We start from the raw sequence: 20,011 nt of genomic DNA on the forward strand, positions 1-20,011 counted from the left end.
ATGCTGCATGCCAGATACCTGACCTCTGAAACTTCTCTCTAGGTTACGCCTCACAGACAATTAAAAGAAGCTTTGCGGGGAATAGAGGATCAAAATCGCAAGCAAACCCCAAAGAGGGGTCTTTGAGACCTCTGCAATCCTTCCTCCCCTTTATAGCAAATATACAGACATGCGGGATGTGCTTGTATGAATGAATGTGCTTCAGAGGTAAACCTGGAATATTTTTCTGTGCTTAAAACAGAGGTTTAGTTCAAATGGACGTAGCACTTCCTCTGACCAGGGGTGTCAACCAGTGAAATAATAACTTGCCGCTCTCATAAATGCTCCATAAAGAGCTTTCACAACATTCTTCCATAAGGTTTTGTAGGGGTGATCTTTTCTGATTTTGAAGTGACTCTGATTCACACATTAACTGGTCTGAGGTGTGGGACATCCTTTCATTGGGTAATTCTGTATGTTGATGTGGGTTGGAGTTGCTTGAGGAGCAGCCCTTCAAAATGCATTTAGTTCCTGCCGCCCTTTCACCATTTCTCTGCTTCCTTGTGGAAAACCGTGCCAGCAACAGAGTCTCTGCAGTTTCTAGTGCAACTTTTTTTTAAAGGTGAATTTCCAAAACAGGTAAGCTGGCAATCCGTAATAAGCCCACGCTGTTGCCAGTTGGGCAGGGGCGCAGAGCATGGGGAATATGAGAAAAGGTGTCTTGAGCAGCTCCTGAAAAATGCTAGTTGTGTCGAAGTGTCATTGACACTTCCTTCCTTCTGAAAACCTCATGATGGAAGATGTAATTACAGGGAAGACTAATTTTATTCCGTTACACCTTCCGCTGCTTATGTTATGGGACAACTGCACATCCACACAACGAAGCCCCTAAATGTATATCTTGAACAAGAGATGTGTTTTTTTCCCCGCAACAGCATTAGCTTTGCACCTTCCAGGCATGTCTTTGACATGACACCCAAATGGCTGTCTAAGGCGCTTTTGCTTCATATCCTCACTGAACAGCAAGGTGAAAAGCTTTCTCCTCTTCCTAGACAAATAAGGTATCTCATCATTTCCTACATGAGGAGACTTCTGATGAGACTGCAGCCTGTGTTCCTTCCTCAGAGGGATAGAAACTCTTTCTACCTTTCACTGAATTTAGTGTTTATGACTTAGGATATGGTGTAAACATACACTGATTTTTTTAAAAGGAGGCTTCTTGGCATCATGGAATAGTGCATAGAGATAGGGTTACTGTTTCTATTTGACGGTACTACCCCCCCCCCCCGCGTGCTCATCATAAAGCACAAAATGCAGGTTTCTTCACTTTTCTAGACAACTTCCTACACAGACAGAGGTTGTTGTTGTTGTTGTTTAGTTGTTTAGTTGTGTCCGACTCTTCGTGACCCCATGGACCAGAGCACGCCAGGCACTCCTGTCTTGCACTGCCTCCCGCAGTTTGGTCAAACTCATGTTCGTAGCTTCGAGAACACTGTCCAACCATCTCATCCTCTGTCGTTCCCTTCTCCTAGAGCCCTCAATCTTTCCCAACATCAGGGTCATTTCCAGGGAGTCTTCTCTTCTGATTGGGGTAGCCAAAGTATTGGAGCCTCAGCTTCAGGATCTGTCCTTCCAGTGAGCACTCAGGGCTGATTTCCTTTAAGAATGGATAGGTTTGATCTTCTTGCAGTCCATGGGACTCTCAAGAGTCTCCTCCAGCACCATAATTCAAAAGCATCAATTCTTCGGCGATCAGCCTTCTTTATGGTCCAGCTCTCACTTCCATACATCACTACTGGGAAAACCATAGCTTTAACTATACGGACCTTTGTCGGCAAGGTGATGTCTCTGCTTTTTAAGATGCTGCCTAGGTTTGTCATTGCTTTTCTCCAATGACAAAATTTCTCCAATTTTCTGCAATGACACAGACAGAGGTATCAGGTACTAAACCTTCCCCTGAATTCTACATTCCCTAGGGAGGAGTGTTATTTATTTCTTGCATACTACTTTGATTGTGGCCATAAATACTAAAGATTAATTACACACTTTGGTACATGAGCAGTATACTAAGGCATGCGTGCAATATGAAAGCACCATTGCTGCTGAGTTATTAGGTTGTCTGTTCGACTGTGCCAACACAAACCCTCAGTCTTAAAACAAATTTATTTGTAGGGAGGATTCAGAAATAGTTTCTCACATGCAGCGTTTTCAGAAATAGTTTCTCACATGCAGCGTAACCTTAGTTTTGGGCTGGCAGATGTGATCGCATGTATTACAAAGTGACAGAAGGCAGAGTTCAGTGTTCTTATAAAATGCTCCCTTCTAGATGGAACTGTAAAAAATAATAACATTTCCCAGAGTATGCCATTCAGAAAATGTGAAACTTGCAATTTAGTCCCTTGCTTTTATAGAAGTCAATTTTCCAAAGCAAAATCCATGTAAATGAAGTCAAGAAAGAAAATCTGATTCCTTTCCTCCCAGCGTTGCACTCCTAAATTTTTGTGAATCGTTTTAAAGCATCTGCCTTCTGTCTTAGAAGTGGTTGCATTTTAGTGGCCAATACAGTGGCACTTAAATTCTCTTTTCCCAAAGCTTCCTAGCTTACATTATAATGGTATGTTTTAGAATTCAGGAGGTTTTTTTCTTTTTGTAGACACGCAAGTGTCTAACTAGGACTTGGTTACACTTATTAAGGATTCAGATGTGGTGCTCCCTGGGCTGTTATAGTGGCAACAAAACCTGTTTACACAGGAAAGGAATTGCAGGATGTTTGATCCACATAAACTTGCTGTTTACCTTGGGCAATTCACTAGCATGGTTTAGTTTATGAAATGAAATTTCCAGGATTCAAGCTGGCCTGGCTAGCTTAGGATACATTGCAGCATAGTCTATATTTCTTTTAAATTTAAAAAAAATAAAAAAAATAAAAGCCTGCAAAAACTAAAAGTACCTGCAGTCCACTATAGATGTTTTAAATTAGAATGAAAGATTGTCACTTAACAGTCACATGAAACAGTTCAGTTATACTTTAATGGGTGACCTGTGTTACGTGCCTCTGAGTACTTTTGCACAAGGACATCAACAGTGCCTTGCTGGATCTGATCGAGATCAATCTATTCCAATGTTATTTGCAATAATTGCCACAACTGCCAATGCACACTGGATAATCTGCTAGAAATTTGTCACTAGTCTGTCCTGACCACTGTCTGCCTTCTGCACACTTCTAAATTATGGCGTTGCAAGAGATTCTGGTACTTACCTTTTAGATTTCATTGACACCTATGTTTGTGTTGCTTGCATGGTCAAGTCTGCCATTCCTTTGCCCTGAAAGTCCTCATCTCTCACCCCAAATATGTGAGCTTCTGACTATCAAGGCAGTCTCTTAATTGTGAAAGTTTGGGGCTCTGACAGTGGAAACCATAATAACAATAATTTATATAGCACTTCAGAGTGTTCAAAGTGCTTTGTGTCAGTAATACTTGCAAGTAACCCTGCAATTTAGGTTTAAAATATTATCCTATTGCAGGTGGGGCATTGAGGCTGAGAGGTAGCAGCTTCTTAATCTTAAAGCAACTAAAGGAATTTATGGCAAAGACTAGCTTGAAACTGGTTTGTAGCTGAGTCTTTAAACAGTTACACTGAAGAATTGTGGGTGGTTTGCTTAAAGCTGGTGACAGATACAAAAAACTGTTGGATTTTATATTTTAAAAAACAAGGACTCGGTCATATGTTTGTTCATCTCTGCAACCCTAGGTTTAACCTAAAATCTGAATCATACCTAGAAGAGCTTATTCTTTAAGTCTGCAATCTCTTCCTACACTAAAACTGAGACCAATGCAGACAAGCAAGCCGGGTTCTCCTCCCCATTCCTCTCACCTACTACTTTGCTTAACATCTAGCATGATGAAGGGTTTCAGAAAGCTCAGAAATCTGTTCGCTATTTATGGCATTTTGTTCAGCCTAATTAAAAAATGCCTTTCTAGGAAGTTTGGTGTTTTTTTAAAGCAACAACATTTTTTTCTCAAAACAAGTTCTGGAGCTAAGTCCTGTGCACTATCAGTTATTGTTTGCATGCCTCTCTTAGGCTTGAATCTTGAAGGTATGATGAAGAATTCTGATTTATTTTAGTGAAATTTACTTTGGTATAAGAGCTATCTCACACTCCCTTGGTTTCAGATGCAACACCCTAAGCACACCACTGCTGACCATGTACGGTATATGCAGGGCTGTATTGCTAGATTACGGTTAGTATGCTTAGAGTTAGGGAGGCAATCAGGTCTCTGTGCTCACTTCTGCTTTTGACCACTGTGATTTTAAGGAAACTATTGGGAAATTCCAGAATGTTCATGACCAAATAGCAGAAGCAATAAGGTATTGCTTGCTAGGGACTGGAGAATTATGGGTTGCTTCCAGACTGTTGGGTTTAGGATCGTATATCTGTCAAACTCTTATTGCTTTTGGCCTTTTTAATTTAACACAGTCTTTTCTGTGCCTCTTCAAAATATGAAATAGTTACACGGATCAGAGAGCATGCATGTAGCACAATAAAAACAAAAACAAAGCAGCATGGCACAATTATCTTATAAGAGGATTTATTCAGGAAACCAAGTCAAAATAAATGTAGTCAAAATTAATGTGAAATGCGACAGAATAGTATTTCCGATAGGAAATACAGGTTGTATTAATCATGTTTTAGGTGTGTGATCTTTGGTGCCAAATATATAATCCTTTGAGGGCTATATTGCAACTGAACGACTTTACATTCTTCACTTTTGCCCAGCGTATGAATTACAGATAGGCTGTAAATACATTTAGCATGGAAGGAAGGTGTAGGTGTGTGTAAGGTTGGCATCTCTCCCCACCCCCTGCTGACCTGGTTTCCATGTCTATAACAACAAGCAAAAGTTCGGCAGGCAAAGCTTCCCCCCATATTTAGAGACCGTACATCACTAATTTCATTGGGGATGAAGCAGAGAGGATAGATATTGTCAATTTTGTCCTACTTATTATCTTCCCAAGGGCATCTCATTGGCCATGGTTGGAGAAAGATTTCACTTTTGAAATCCCAATAACCATTTTTAGGAAACATTATCATTTGGTGGTGTGAATTGTGACTGCTGCAGTCTGAAAAGGTTGCATGAGCAGAAAAATATACAGCAAGCGATTATGGAATTATGACCCTTCTTCCTGCAAAGAGAGATGGCATGCTCAGCCCTCCCTTGTGCCAGTGGTTGACATTGTTCTTGCCTTTCCCAGATGTGTTGCAAGCATCATTTGTACAAATAAAACTTCATCAGTTTAAACAGAGAGGATAAACCTACCAGGATGAGGCTGGGAGGCTGGGGAAAGTAGAGCTACAAATCAAGGAAGCATCTGAAAAGCCTTGCCCTTTACAGAAGCAGTAGTTCAACAAAGAAAAAGAATACACACAGAAACGCAACAGCAAGGAAACAGACCTACACAGGGTGGCATAGGGGTTTCTGTTAACACATGCAAACGACAGGAAAGTGTTGGAAAACGCACCCGGGGACACGGCGAACCCCCGGTGCTTCAGCACCCAGGAGGCAAATTGTGGCTTCCATTGGGGGTAACGACACATTTCACTTTTGCACTGTAGACCACCTTAGAAACCCCCTCCTTTGAAACAAGGTTTAGGACAGACACACAGATAAAATTTATAGCCTAAAACTCTGGAAGGCAGTCCTCTTTTGTAGGGAGATGGGTGCTGCATAGGTTTCTGGAACTAGCACAACGAAGAGGGAATTCTATATTTACTTCAGAGGTAGGTGAGAGAGCCAGTGTGGTGTAGTGGTTAAGAGCTCCTCCACATGCAGCTGCTGGGTGACCTTGGGCTAGTCACACTTATTTGAAGTCTCTCAGCCCCACTCACCTCACAGTGTGTTTGTTGTGGGAGAGGAAGGGAAAGGAGAATGTTAGCCGCTTTGAGACTCCTTCGGGTAGTGATAAAGTGGGATACAAATCCAAACACCTCCTCCTCCTCTTCCTCTTCCTCCTCCTCCTCCTCCTCCTCCTCCTCTTCTAGGTGGGAAACATAAGTATTTAGAAAAAAATTGCTATGGTTTCTTCTTTCAGTTTTCGTGAGTTTAAGGGTAGGGAAACGGGAAGCACAGGATTTGCAAAGGCTGTTGGGCTGGTTCTGACACAACCAGAACACACTTAACCTCCCAAGAGCTCCTGCATTCCCCCTCCTCTGGTGGAACCGTAAGAAGGAGATTGGAAGTTTGGAAGTTTTAGCTTCTGTTTTTTATTAACTGCAGCTTGCCACACCTGAACTGGGGCTAAACGCAGTTACGGTAATCTTAAGTATGGTAAGTGGAGACAAGGCAACTTCACACCATAGCTTGCTTGCTTTTACTTACCATAGTTAAGGTTAATTGCAGTTTAGAGTTCAGATGGCATATTAAACTGAAATTAACCTAAAACATAAGTGGAAGCTCCCAATCTTCTCTTTGTAGCCATGCCAGAGGACGGAAGGGGAGGAGGCAGTGCACCAAGTCCAAGGCTGGGCTTGTTCTCATTATGCTAAACCATAGTATTACCACCATATCCAAAGGCAGCCATTGCATTACAGCAAGAGCAAAGAGCAAGTAGCCAACCAGAAACTATAGGTTAGCTCCAAATTAACAGTGGAATGAATGTCTTAGATAAGGAACTCCCTGGCTACAGTGTCAGTCACACCTGACCTCAAACACCAGCAGACATACCAGGACTGTCTCAGCTTCTGTCTTGCATCCCTCATTAGCCCTGGAAGATATGGACTTGCATAGAATGTATGCCTATGCTGTTTGTCAGTTAATGTCTGTAAACAATGTAATCTACTGAGTATCATCTCAGAAATATCTGTTGTGTAGCAACCAGCATACTGATTGTGTCTGGCTTTGCAGTACCATGTTATCTAGCTTCTGCAATTTTCCGTTTCTAAGATCTGTGACTTAGATTCTCTTGAGAAAGTGGGCAATGTGGAATGTGCACAGTAATGTGCTGATAGTCAGTGAGAGATCATGCTATAACCTTGATGTTCCAAAAACCATGGGTGGTTGTCAGCTAGTGTTTCACGTTGCTAAGTATCCTTTCACGTGCTTACTCCCTTCCTAAATTTTATCGGTGTCCCCAACTGTCTCATCACAGCCAAACTTCTTTGAAGAGATTGGAGAAAAGCTGTTTTTGTGTAGCCCAAGCTTTTTATCCTGCGCTCTTATGTCTAGAAGTGAATTTATATCAAGGACATTCAAATGCCACCTTGCAGATACGGATCGGTTGGCTGGTCTCATATATTTTTGTAGCAAAGGAACAGATCCACCATTCTGTTGTTAGAAGGTAGGATACATTGTGCCATCTTTTACTAATAGTCTTTCTGTATCATCACATTCTTTACTGCACTAATTACACATGTTTCCAAGGATGAAGAGTTTGGATTCCTATAAAGGTTTGTGCAGTACTGTTTTATAACCATCTGGTTTTGGCTTCTTTGTGAAGTCAGTATTCATTATCCCTAAACCAGTAAATACTCTCATTGCTCACTGAGCCATCATTTTCTGAGGTCACATCCACACCATATATTTAAAGCACTCTTATGCCACTTTAATAGTCGTGACTTCCCCCAAAGAATCCTGGGAACTGTAGTTTGTTAACGGTGTTGAGAATAGTTAGGAAGACACCCCCCCCCCCCACAGAGCTACAGTTCCCAGATTTCTTTGCAGGATGAAGTGACTTGCAGGATAGTTAGGTAAATGTTTCTGCAGGCGCTGAAACTATCTTAGGTACTGAAAGTCAGACCTGCATTAGTTCCCTTATGGAAAACAAGTCTCTCATGAATTTTAATGAAAACGTAATTTCTTAAAGTTGAGCATCAGAATAATGTTCAGTTGCTTTAGTTTTAGGGAAAATGTTCAATGATTCCTAGCAATTTCTGTCATTCACTAGAGAGAAATGTTTTGAGAAAACATTTCATCATAAATGGCTCGTAATAGAGGTGTTATCAGCCTTTGGTTATGAATTCAGAGATGTTTCTGTTAACTGTTGCTATGTTGCTATGAAATCATTTTGCTGATTTATTTTTTGTTCAAATCATATTTTACAAAAATAGCCTGTGGCATTTCATTTCACAACAGTAGCCCAGTTAAATATAATTGACTTGTGAATCACGCTGTGTGAAAAGCAAAGTTGTCTCCAAATGGCCCTTTGAAAAACTTTCCAAAATCACTAGCCTTATAATAGAAATCGTTTTATAAATGTATAAATAGTAAATAGGTTTATAATTCTATAAATTCATGCTAATGATTGCTTTATTTAAATTTTCTTACAAATTTGACACATCAGAATTCCAGCATTGACACTGAGACTTGCAGACAATCTTTGGTTGGTAGCAGATTGTAAATAATGGTGGTTTTAACTGGATATTGTATTGAGGAATAGTTCCAGATAGCAGTAAATAGATAATAAAAGGCAATGCAAATACTGTTTGACTGGAATACAGAGTATCATGCCTTGAGCGGCGATATAAAAGATGCCTGCGGCCAAATAACTTCAAGCCCCCAAGATTTGAGCAACCTTTCTTAAATTCATTGCCTGTAGTGCTTTAGTCTGTGTAGTGGAATGTATACAAAAACATGAAGACAATTAGTAAATGGTAGATGTTCTACACATCTCATTAATGTCAATTTCTTCCACTAAGGAACAGACTTTTAAACCACCTGATAAGCCTCAGTAACTGTTTCCATAGATGCAAACAAATATTCTTAGTCAGGTGCAAAGGAGGAAGCTGTCTAATACTAAGTCAGATAATTGTCCCAGGTTCTATTGTCTGCATTGATTGGCAGAGGCTCTCCTGGTTTTAGGGAGGAGACTGTTCCAGCTCTACCTGGAGAACCTGGGTCCTTTTGCATGCAAAACTTGTACAGTGGTACCTCTACTTACAAATGTTTCTACAGTGGTACCTCTACTTACGAATAACTCTACTTACAAATTTTTCTACTTACGAACGGAGCTCCGTCCGCCATCTTGGATGCAGTTTAGATAGGATTTTTTCTACTTACGAATTTTTAGATAGGGTTGCTTCGACTTACGAATTTTTTCTCCCAATGCATTCCTATGGGATTCGACTTACCTTTTTTTTTTTAACTTATGAATGTGCGTTCGGAACGCATTAAATTTGTAAGTAGAGGTACCACTGTACTGAACTACTCATTTCTATGGGATTCGACTTACAATTTTTTCTGACTTACAAATGTGCGTTCGGAACGCATTAAATTCGTAAGTAGAGGTACCACTGTATTTCCTCCCGCAAGTGGTAAGGAAGAAGATTTGTCACCAATGCAGCTAGGAACATGCTAGCAGGGAAATCAATCAATCAATCAATTGGCAAACAGCCAGCATAGGAGGGAAAGCTTTCCATCAGAGGGACTTTGAAGAGGAAGATGAGGATGAGCAGGTGACCAAGGAGGTCTGGCTAAAACTACAGGAAGCCCAATGGAGTGAGTTCTGCCACTCGGCTTGTGGGGAAGAAGCTACAAGAAGAAATTACCCTGGCAGATGCCCTTTTAAGATAAAGACTGGTGCAATGGTGGACATGAAGAAATTGAAAGAATGGGGCAATGACAAGATCAGTGAAGAGGAGGACTGTAACCTTGTAAGTCCCCTTTCTGCACAGACCAACATCAGGGGTGAATATGCTGATATGATGAACTCCATTGAAATAAAGCTAAAGAAAAGGAAGGGAATTGTGGAAAATGAGGAACAGGAAGTAAAGCAGAAGAATGCAGAGCACAGTCTGTACAAGCTGCCTGAGAGCATCCGGGTTTCTTTAGCCAAGAAGACAGAAGAGAAGCTGTCCAATCAGATGCTGAGCGGCATATCAGAGGTGGACCTCAGAATTGAAATTGAGATCAAAAACATCATTTTCACTGAGAAGGCCAAAGTGAGGTTGCTGGCTGAGCAGCAGAACAAAGAGAAAAATAGAAAAGCTTCCTATGTCCCAACGAATAAGTCTGTCAACTATGGCCAGCACAACAGATTTTATCATGAAGAGTGGAATTCACTGGTACAGAGAAACAAAGAGAAACCCAAAGCCAGTCAGCTGAGGGTGGGAGATACTGACAAGCCAAAAGCTGTGAGATCCTCACCTAAGTGCAAACACCCCCAAATGAGAAAGCAAGTGATGACGATCTCTATGAGAAGTTCAAGAAGATAAACCAGCAGTACTGAAGCTGGATTTTCCTGATCACAAAAAAATCCTCCTCGGATGTTCAGAGCAAATGCACAGGGGGATTTGAGAAGGGGAAGTTTCACTTAGAATTGCCCTTGTGACGAGGAACTCTTTTTGTAAACCACTCAGAGGGGATTAAAAAAAAGAAAATCAAGCTGTGTATAAATTTTATTAAATATTTCACAACATTCACAGAGCAACTATGATACCGGTAAAAAGCTTAAGTCAAAGTACAGAGTATGGGAAACACACAAGATGAATTTGACCTAATAGGCATTACTGAAACCTGGTGGGATGAGACTTAAGACTGGAATATAGAAATAGAGGGGTGCAACTTATTCCAAAGGAATAGACCGAACAGGAAGGAAGCAGCATTATATGTAAATAACGTGTACATTTGTGAAGAGATCCATGACCTGGAACATGGAAGGCAGATTGAGAGTATATGGGTAAAAATGATAGGAGAGGAAAACAACAATGACTTTACTGCTATAGACCTCCAGGCCAGACTGAAGACTTGGAAGATGCCTTCCTTGAGCAGAATACCAAACATTCAAAAATGGTGATAATAGTCACGGGAGACTTCAATTATCCCCGATATCTGTTGGAAATCAAGCTCTGCCAACAAGTTCCTCAATTGCCTCACTGACAATTTCATTTCCCAGAAGGTGGAAGAAGCAACAAGGGGATTATCTATATTGGATCTGGTTCTCACCAACAGGAACAAACTGATTGACATAGTGGAAGTACTTGGAAATGTGGGAGGAAGTGATCATGTCCTCTGGGCTTCATGATACAGAGGTAAGGGAAAGCTGAGTGTAGCCGGACATGCCTTCTGTACTTTAAGAAGGCTGATTTCAAAAAGCTTGAGGAACTACTGGGCATGGAAGAAAAGGGAAATCACAAAGGAAGAGTATACACAAGTAGCCAACAGTTGCAGATCAGATGGATCAAAGCTCAGAATGAACTGAGGCTTACACAAGCCAACTTTAAACCATCGTTTATGAAGTTTTAGGTGAACCAATAAACCAAACCACACTTAGTTAAAAACTGAACTGCCAAAGATCTCCTCACAGCTGGGCCACAGGGGTAGAGGGCAGAGCACAGGGCTCATGAATATAAAACTTAGTGTTGTTTCCTTCTCTCTTTATTCTGCTAGTAGAGTATTTGGCCATCACTTTGGAAGTTTTGCTTCTAGTTAGTTGGAAACAAATAGCTACAATGTTAATATTTAGATAAATGTGTTAATTTATAATTAAGACAAGCTGATGCCTTTATACTGGATTATCTTAAAGAAAGCAGATATCAAAGCCCACCCATTTTAAATTGACTATTTCCCAAAACCATTTTCATTTTTTAGTCAGTATATGACAGCAAGTTCAATAATGTATTCCATGCTGTCAATTCCCTCAGTGAAGAGCAGCTTTCTCTCAGGCTGTCAGGGGGAAATGTCAGCGTCCTGAAAAGCTATAGCTAAGTACACGAGACAGAAAACTTTAATGTAGGCAACAACAGAAACTTCAAAGTAGGCTTAAACTGGTTTACGTGAAAGTTAAATCATTCTCTTCTGCACATAGTCCAGGAATACTGCATAACCAGGCAACATGACGATCTTCAGCATCCTATCTAGAAAAAAAAAACTGTGGTAAACTCTGAAACCCAATAAGTACCTACGGTATAACATTACTAGTTTAGATGCCTCAATATCTGGTGCAATGAAGACTAGCTGAGGAAGTAGGACTAACTCAAGCAGTCATCACTAGAAATATTACAGGAGATTTTCATGGTCATTACACAGGAAGATTGGTAATTAAATTGATTTAATTTTCAATTTTCCTCTGGAAGGGTAAATCGGTCTTGCATTAATTAAGAGGTTAGGATATTCTTATTTTCAGCTGCCACCTCAAGTTAAGCAAATAAAGGGTAGCTTGGAATGATCAAAAGTACATTTGGTTCTAAACCACTTCAAGCAAACAATGCAACTGTTATGAAATGATAATCTTTTGTAGTTCATATGTAGGTAAACCAAGACTAAGGCAACTATTGTTACAATAATTGTTTCAAACATCATACAGAAAGTTACTCAGTATTTTACAGAGGATTCTGTAAAAATTACACAATAGTTCTGGGAAACAGTGTTGGGTCACTAGGCAAACTCACCTTAAAACCTCTATTTAAACTGATTATGAAACAGCTGAATTGCTATATATTAAGAGTTTCAATCTATCACTTGTGGAATGAACCAAGACAAAGATTATTTAGCACATTATATGTGTGAATTGGCCTACCAATGCAAATATATCTGTGTCATAAAAATTGGTTTTGTGAATTAACACTGTTTACGTAATTATCACTATCTGTATTTTTCTATCTTCCATTTACCTTTAACTTTTTATAGTCCCCCCTTCCCCAGCCATGTGTACATGTGTCTGTGACCCAGGATAAAATTCCATGTATCTTATAAATCTGAGTGTAGTCCATGAAAGCTTTGGCAATTGTAAATTGGTTAGTCCTTAAGGTGCCACAAAAGTCTTTGTAAATTTGGGTGCTAATGCAACGGGGACACGGCTGGCGCTGTGGTCTAAACCCCTGAGCCTCTTGGGCTTGCCAATCAGAAGGTTGGCGGTTTCGAATCCCCATGACGGGGTGACCTCCTGTTGCTTGGTCCCAGCTCCTGCCAACCTAGCAGTTCGAAAGCACACCAAAAAGTACAAGTAGATAAATAGGTACCGCTCCGGCGGGAAGGTAAACGGAGTTTCTGTGTGCTGCTCTGGTGTCGGTGTTCCGTTGCTCCAGAAGCGGCTTAGCCATGCTGCCCACATGACCTGGAAAAACTGTCCATGGACAAATGCCAGCTCCCTCGGCTTGTAAAGCGAGATGAGCGCTGCAACCCCAGAGTTGTCTGCGACTGGACTTAACTGTCAGGGGTCCTTTACCTTTATCTTTTAAAGCAGCACTAATACCAGACAGGTATTCTACAGTTTTGTTCTTTTCTGAGTTTGGCCCAACAATGAAGCTGTGCTGCAAACCACTAAGACCATGAACAGAAGGGAACGGAAGAAGGAGAAATGTGGGAAAAGAGGAGGGATGGTACAATTATTGTCTCCACACAGCTTCCCATGTTTCTATAGTTCAGATGTTTGTTTCCCAACCTTTGGGACACATTTGGGATTTTGAGGACGTGCCATGGGTGCCAGTCACAACATGGCAGCCAGGGTGTGTGTGGCATAATACAAAATGACTGTCACATCTGAAATAGCACATCTGGTTTTCACTGCTTGGTTGAATCTGGTTTAGAGACCTTTTGAAGGTGCCATGGAATGTACTGGCAGGCACAAGTGGGCAGCACATTGATTCTCCTTGCCATTGGTTATTTGTAGACACCCATGTAATTTATTAGCTTTGTTGAGTCTCTAGCTTAGAACTCTTGCTGTCACTTTCACGTCTTCAACTGGCTGCTCAAATATACCTGTGTTCCTTCCATCCGTGGCCATTGCCCCACTATCCTTTCCTCCCTTTTGTCCTGTATAATTGACGCCACATTAGCTTGTCATCTTTCGACTTGCAATATCACATCGCTGTTGTCCCTCAAAGGTGATAAATTATGTCACCAGGCACAGAGGTATATTTAGAAAAGCTTGCAATATTTTAAGGCAATATGGTTTCATACTCATATATAAAGAAAGTGATTGCCTAATATCATCAGCATTCAGCAGAGAAGATGATTCTGAAACTTGGGAGTTAAATATTATAAGAGCAATTCAGAAGAATAAAATGATGCTAAGACCTGCTGCAAATTACATATCAGAGGATATGACAATGCTCTTCCACAAGATCCATGGCCTCATTTTTTTTCTATTTTTGTCTACTCAAAACTGACATTTTCTTGGAAACCAAAATGTTTCAAGTCAGATCTTATGTACAAATAAACAAGTAGATGTTGACCTCATGTTGCCTATGACAGGAATGAAAATGGATTCAAAGGAGCAGTAATGAAATGAGAGAGCATTGCCATTTATGCTAATGTCTCAAAAGTCCTTCATTCCTTAACATTTGAAATATACCAAGTGTGCTGCTTAATCCCTATGGCTAGCTAAGGGCTTGCTTGAAAAATACTGATGGAAAGAGAGTGTTTCCAGTAATGACATTCAACACAGTTTAACTACGTTAATGAACACACATTTGATTAAACATGTTGAAAGAGAATATTTAAATAGAATTCGGTACAAAGAAAGTGTAACTAGGGAAAGGCAGAGCATATTCTACACAGCCAAAAAACATGTATCTGATGGCAAAAAAGGTTCTGATTTGAAGGAGTCAAGAAACTGCTAGAAAAATGAATACAATTTTAGCACACAGTCATACTTTAGTGTCTACTTTGCTCTGATCTTCAAATTGGTATGAATCCACACCAACAAAACCTGTGCTTCTGGTGTCTTAAATACAAATGTTGGACACTCAAGAGTGGTTCATACATCTAAACATTTTGGAACAGCCCATCAACTCATATAGTTCCAGAATATATTTTTTCTTTTTCAGCCTATTCTCCCTCTGCAAAAGGAATTCGAATGGACCTATTCATGGCTCATTGGCTGCTGAGCCAACTATGGAATTTGGATTATTTTAAAAGAGAATTGGACAAATTAGTGGCAGATAGGGTTGTCAATGGCCACTAGCCAAAATGGCCGGGTACTGTCTCCAGTCTTGGAGGCAGTATGCCTCTTAATATCAGTTTTTGAGGTTTACAAGTGAGAAGAGCATTGGTGTGCTTATGTTCTGCTTGTGGGTTTCCCATTGGACATCCGGAAGGCCTATGAAAATAGGATGCTGGACTAGATGGGCCTTTGGTCTGATCCAACTGGGCTCTGCTTTTCATTATTATTATTAATTTGTTTTATTTGGTTGCTCTTCAACTTAGGATCCCAGGGCATGTCACGGTAATTTACGAATACAATATCCAAAACATTTAAAAAACAAATTGCATGGATTGTTGCATGTTCTTACAGAGTCTCGGGGGTGACACAACTATTATTTAGAATGAAGCGCAAGATGTGGAGGTGGAGAGCACTGAATTTTGGCACTGCACAGGGCAGTGATGAAATCTGAGACCCCAAGGTCTGTCACGGGTCAGCTGGAACCAGTCAGAATTAAGACTTCAGGAAAAGAATAAATAACCACTTCTTCCATCTCCCCATCAATTCAGATAAACAAAAAATGTTGGTACTTGGCCACAGAAGTAGCAGTGTAGCCCAGCTGTCCATTAATACCAGATCGGAAGTGGCAGGGCTAGCTGTTAGCTCTTGAGGGGACATTACTTTTTGCCATTTAAGGCAGCTGCTACATGATAGCTTCCTTAAAACCATGTGTGCTATTGGACTTCATTCTTGTCCCTATGGCTTTGTAAGGCAAGAGTGAGGAATGAGCAGTCACAGTTTAGACTCGTAAGCCATAATAATAATAATAATAATAATAATAATAATAATAATAATAATAATAATGTCTAAGCAAAAGGTTAGTTTTAATCATCTAAATGGTCTATCGGTATCAGCCATTTTGCAGACTTGACTATCACTGCAGCATCAAAGGAGTAAGAGGGGAAAATCCTTATCAGAGGCATTCCCTTCAAGGTTATTCTATAGAAAAACTGCTGAAGGGTATGTTCTTTTTATACCGAGATAAACAAACCAATGTTAGGAGTGTTTATACTGTACCTGTTGCCAAGAAGATATGATTATTCCAGTATAGATAAAGCTTGAATTTCACACACACACAAATTCATTACACATCTGGAAGCTTATCTTTCCAGTCAATAATAAATCAGGGCTTTGTCTGAGGGGGAAAACTGTTAAAAGAACAGCAAAAAAGGGCAACCTTTTCCCTTGAGCTTTGCAGGTAAAAATTTAAGTGACCTAATAAAGCCTGCAACTGGCACAGTATCATTTATTTGTCTGCCCAGGAGCCTCCCAACAAGTGCTTTAAAATGCTGTAATTTTTCCTGTGGGAGTCTTGCCTCCATGGAAACATAATCCAGCTCGACTTCAAGCATTTTTCTCACTGCACAAGAACCCACCCACTTACCTGATTTTAATGGTGGCAGTTACTTTTGGAACAAATATATTGTTGACTAATACACTTATTTGATCCAGGGGTTTTATTTGCTTTGGCTTTCCACGACTGTTTTTGAATCACATTTTCATATTTCTTGATCCGGCACAGGAGAATTTAATGAGGACCAAACAAAGATCAGCAATCAGATTGCATCCATCATTCTTTGAGTGGTGTATTACTAAGCAGAGTAAATTGTAATGATGACATTGCATCTAATAAAGATGTGCAAGGCTGGCATTTGAGAAGATGGAAATACAGATGTAAAGTGGACAATTAAAACAGTATCACAGAGGACTCTTCTTCATTAATTCAGATGCCCTGTTTTTGAATGCATTGAGAAGAGCCAACCACAAACACAACAAGTATACACATTGAAGGTTTTTTTTAGATAGTACACTGAGTGTTCACATGTCAGAGGCAGAACCACAGTGCCACCTCCATGCACACATGCACATTTCTTGGGCCAGAGATCCCATACGTGTGCTGCTCAAAAGATCATCCCATTCACAGAAGGGCGTGAAGTTATTTTTGCTGATTCCCCCTGCAGTCCTTTTAGCCACCCCCAAATCTTGGTGGCGCTTGGTGGCGCTGGGGACCCAGGCGGCGCTGTGGTTAAACCACTGAGCCTAGGGTTTGCTGATCAGAAGGTCGGCGGTTTGAATCCCTGACGGGGTGAGCTCCTGTTGCTTGGTCCCAGCTCCTGCCAACCTAGCAGTTCGAAAGCACGTCAAAATGCAAGTAGATAAATAGGAACCACTACAGCGGGAAGGTAAACGGCGTTTCCATGTGCTGCTCTGGTTTGCCAGAAGCGGCTTTGTCATGCTGGCCACATGACCTGGAAGCTATACGCCGGCTCCCTCGGCCAATAATGCGAGATGAGCGCGCAATCCCAGAGTCGGTCACGACTGGACCTAATGGTCAGGGGACCCTTTACCTAAATCTTATCTAGAGAGTTGGGGGCTCTTCAGAACGGCATGGGAAATGGCATAGAGGCCATAGGGAGAATTGGCAAAAATAGCTTTCATCCTCCATCCAGCAGGATTCTGCTTGATCAAACACACTTCCACAACTGAAGTAGCCTTTCTGTTTATGCAAAGGCAACTATGGATCCAAGCCATCTTATGCATGTTTAAAATGTCTGAGAATAGCCAGGGTCATAAATAAATTCTGGGCTTGGAACGGGTCCAGATTCTACTACTATAAATCTTCATTCCTGTCCACACAGCCCTCATGTGACATGTAGCAACTCCCTCCCTATGTATATGTGTTGCTGAAAGCCAAAAAGCAACTGTGGCTTGGGAAGAGACTCAGAGTAGGCCTATTGGGTAAGTGAGAAAACCTTTGTGTTCCCGTTGAAAGGCTCTGTGGGGAATGCAATATTGTGAGTGGTCAGTGTCATTTATGGTACAGTATTTGATTCAACCCTTAGAAGCATGCATCCTATGTTATTTGAACAGGATTGGTAAAGCATTCATTATAATAAACTATGTAGCTTGTATTGTACAGCTGAATTTTGTGTACATGTGCAGCAGTCAATATTTCAGGATTCAACTAATATATGTTTGAACTGATATGAAAGCTCTGTGAGTTTGAGGTTGTAGTTGTCAATTGATGAGCTTTCCCTTAGATGTGCTTGTGCAAGGAACTCATGTTGACATCAGAAAAGGTTCACCACTCCAACTAGAATCTCCCTACCTCTCAAAGGGTGCTAGTACTTCTGTTGATCATAGTTATATGTTCTTCTAATTTGCAATATGCTTCACTATCTTTAGTAGCCATTGTTGTTGTTGTTGTTGTTTAGTCGTTTAGTCGTGTCCGACTCTTCGTGACCCCATGGACCATAGCACGCCAGGCACTCCTGTCTTGCACTGCCTCCCGCAGTTTGGTCAAACTCATGTTCGTAGCTTCGAGAACACTGTCCAACCATCTTGTCCTCTGTCGTCCCCTTCTCCTAGTGCCCTCAATCTTTCCCAACATCAGGGTCTTTTCCAAGGATTCTTCTCTTCTCATGAGGTGGCCAAAGTATTGGAGCCTCAGCTTCACGATCTGTCCTTCCAGGGAGCACTCAGGGCTGATTTCCTGAAGAATGGATAGGTTTGATCTTCTTGCAGTCCATGGGACTCTCAAGAGTCTCCTCCAGCACCATAATTCAAAAGCATCAATTCTTTGGCGATCAGCCTTCTTTATGGTCCAGCTCTCACTTCCATACATCACTACTGGGAAATCCATAGCTTTAACTATACGGACCTTTGTCGGCAAGGTGGTGTCTCTGCTTTTTAAGATGCTGTCTAGGTTTGTCATTGCTTTTCTCCCAAGAAGCAGGCGTCTTTTAATTTCGTGACTGCTGTCACCATCTGCAGTGATCAAGGAGCCCAAGAAAGTAAAATCTCTTACTGCCGCCATTTCTTCCCCTTCTATTTGCCAGGAGGTGATGGGACCAGTGGCCATGATCTTGGTTTTTTTGATGTTGAGCTTCAGACCATATTTTGCACTCTCCTCTTTCACCCTCATTAAAAGGTTCTTTAATTCCTCCTCGCTTTCTGCCTTCAAGGTTGTGTCATCTGCATATCTGAGGTTGTTGATATTTCTTCCGGCAATCTTAATTCCGGCTTGGGATTCATCTAGTCCGGCCTTTCGCATGATGAATTCTGCATATAAGTTAAATAAGCAGGGAGACAATATACAACCTTGTCGTACTCCTTTCCCAATTTTGAACCAATCAGTTGTTCCATATCCAGTTCTAACTGTAGCTTCTTGTCCCACATAGAGATTTCTCAGGAGACAGATGAGGTGATCAGGCACTCCCATTTCTTTAAGAACTTGCCAAAGTTTGCTGTGGTCGACACAGTCAAAGGCTTTTGCATAGTCAATGAAGCAGAAGTAGACGTTTTTCTGGAACTCTCTAGCTTTCTCCATAATCCAGCGCATGTTTGCTATTTGGTCTCTGGTTCCTCTGCCCCTTCGAAATCCAGCTTGCACTTCTGGGAGTTCTCGGTCCACATACTGCCTAAGCCTGCCTTGTAGAATTTTAAGCATAACCTTGCTAGCGTGTGAAATGAGCGCAATTGTGCGGTAGTTGGAGCATTCTTTGGCACTGCCCTTCTTTGGAATTGGGATGTAGACTGATCTTCTCCAATCCTCTGGCCATTGCTGAGTTTTCCAAACTTGCTGGCATATTGGGTGTAGCACCTTAACAGCACCATCTTTTAAAATTTTAAATAGTTCAGCTGGAATATCATCACTTCCACTGGCCTTGTTATTAGCAGTGCTTTCTAAGGCCCATTTGACTTCACTCTCCAAGATGTCTGGCTCAAGGTCAGCAACCACACTACCTGGGGTGTACGAGACCTCCATATCTTTCTGGTATAATTCCTCTGTGAATTCTTGCCACCTCTTCTTGATGTCTTCTGCTTCTGTTAGGTCCTTACCACTTTTGTCCTTGATTATGGTAATCTTTGTACGAAATGTTCCTTTCATATCTCCAATTTTCTTGAACAGATCTCTGGTTTTCCCCATTCTATTGTTTTCCTCTATTTCTTTGCATTGCTCATTTAAGAAGACCCTCTTGTCTCTCCTTGCTTGTTTTTTGGAAATCTGCATTCAGTTTCCTGTATCTTTCCCTATCTCCCTTGCATTTTGCTTGCCTCCTCTCCTCCGCTATTTGTAAGGCCTCGTTGGACAGCCATTTTGCTTTCTTGC

The 20,011-nt window shown here is 41.0% G+C and overlaps 1 protein-coding gene and 1 pseudogene across 2 annotated transcripts in view; both read left to right on the top strand.

Moving 5' to 3' along the window:
• The window catches only part of RYR3 (ryanodine receptor 3), a 264,337-nt gene that overhangs the window by 458 nt on the left and 243,868 nt on the right, over window positions 1-20,011 (top strand). The gene's annotated exons all lie outside the window — the stretch shown is intronic.
• On the top strand, window positions 3,210-10,203 carry LOC132593065 (splicing factor C9orf78 homolog; annotated as a pseudogene).

Source organism: Zootoca vivipara, chromosome 1 (assembly GCF_963506605.1).
Source record: "Zootoca vivipara chromosome 1, rZooViv1.1, whole genome shotgun sequence".
In the NCBI taxonomy this organism is placed as follows: Eukaryota; Metazoa; Chordata; class Lepidosauria; order Squamata; family Lacertidae; genus Zootoca; species Zootoca vivipara.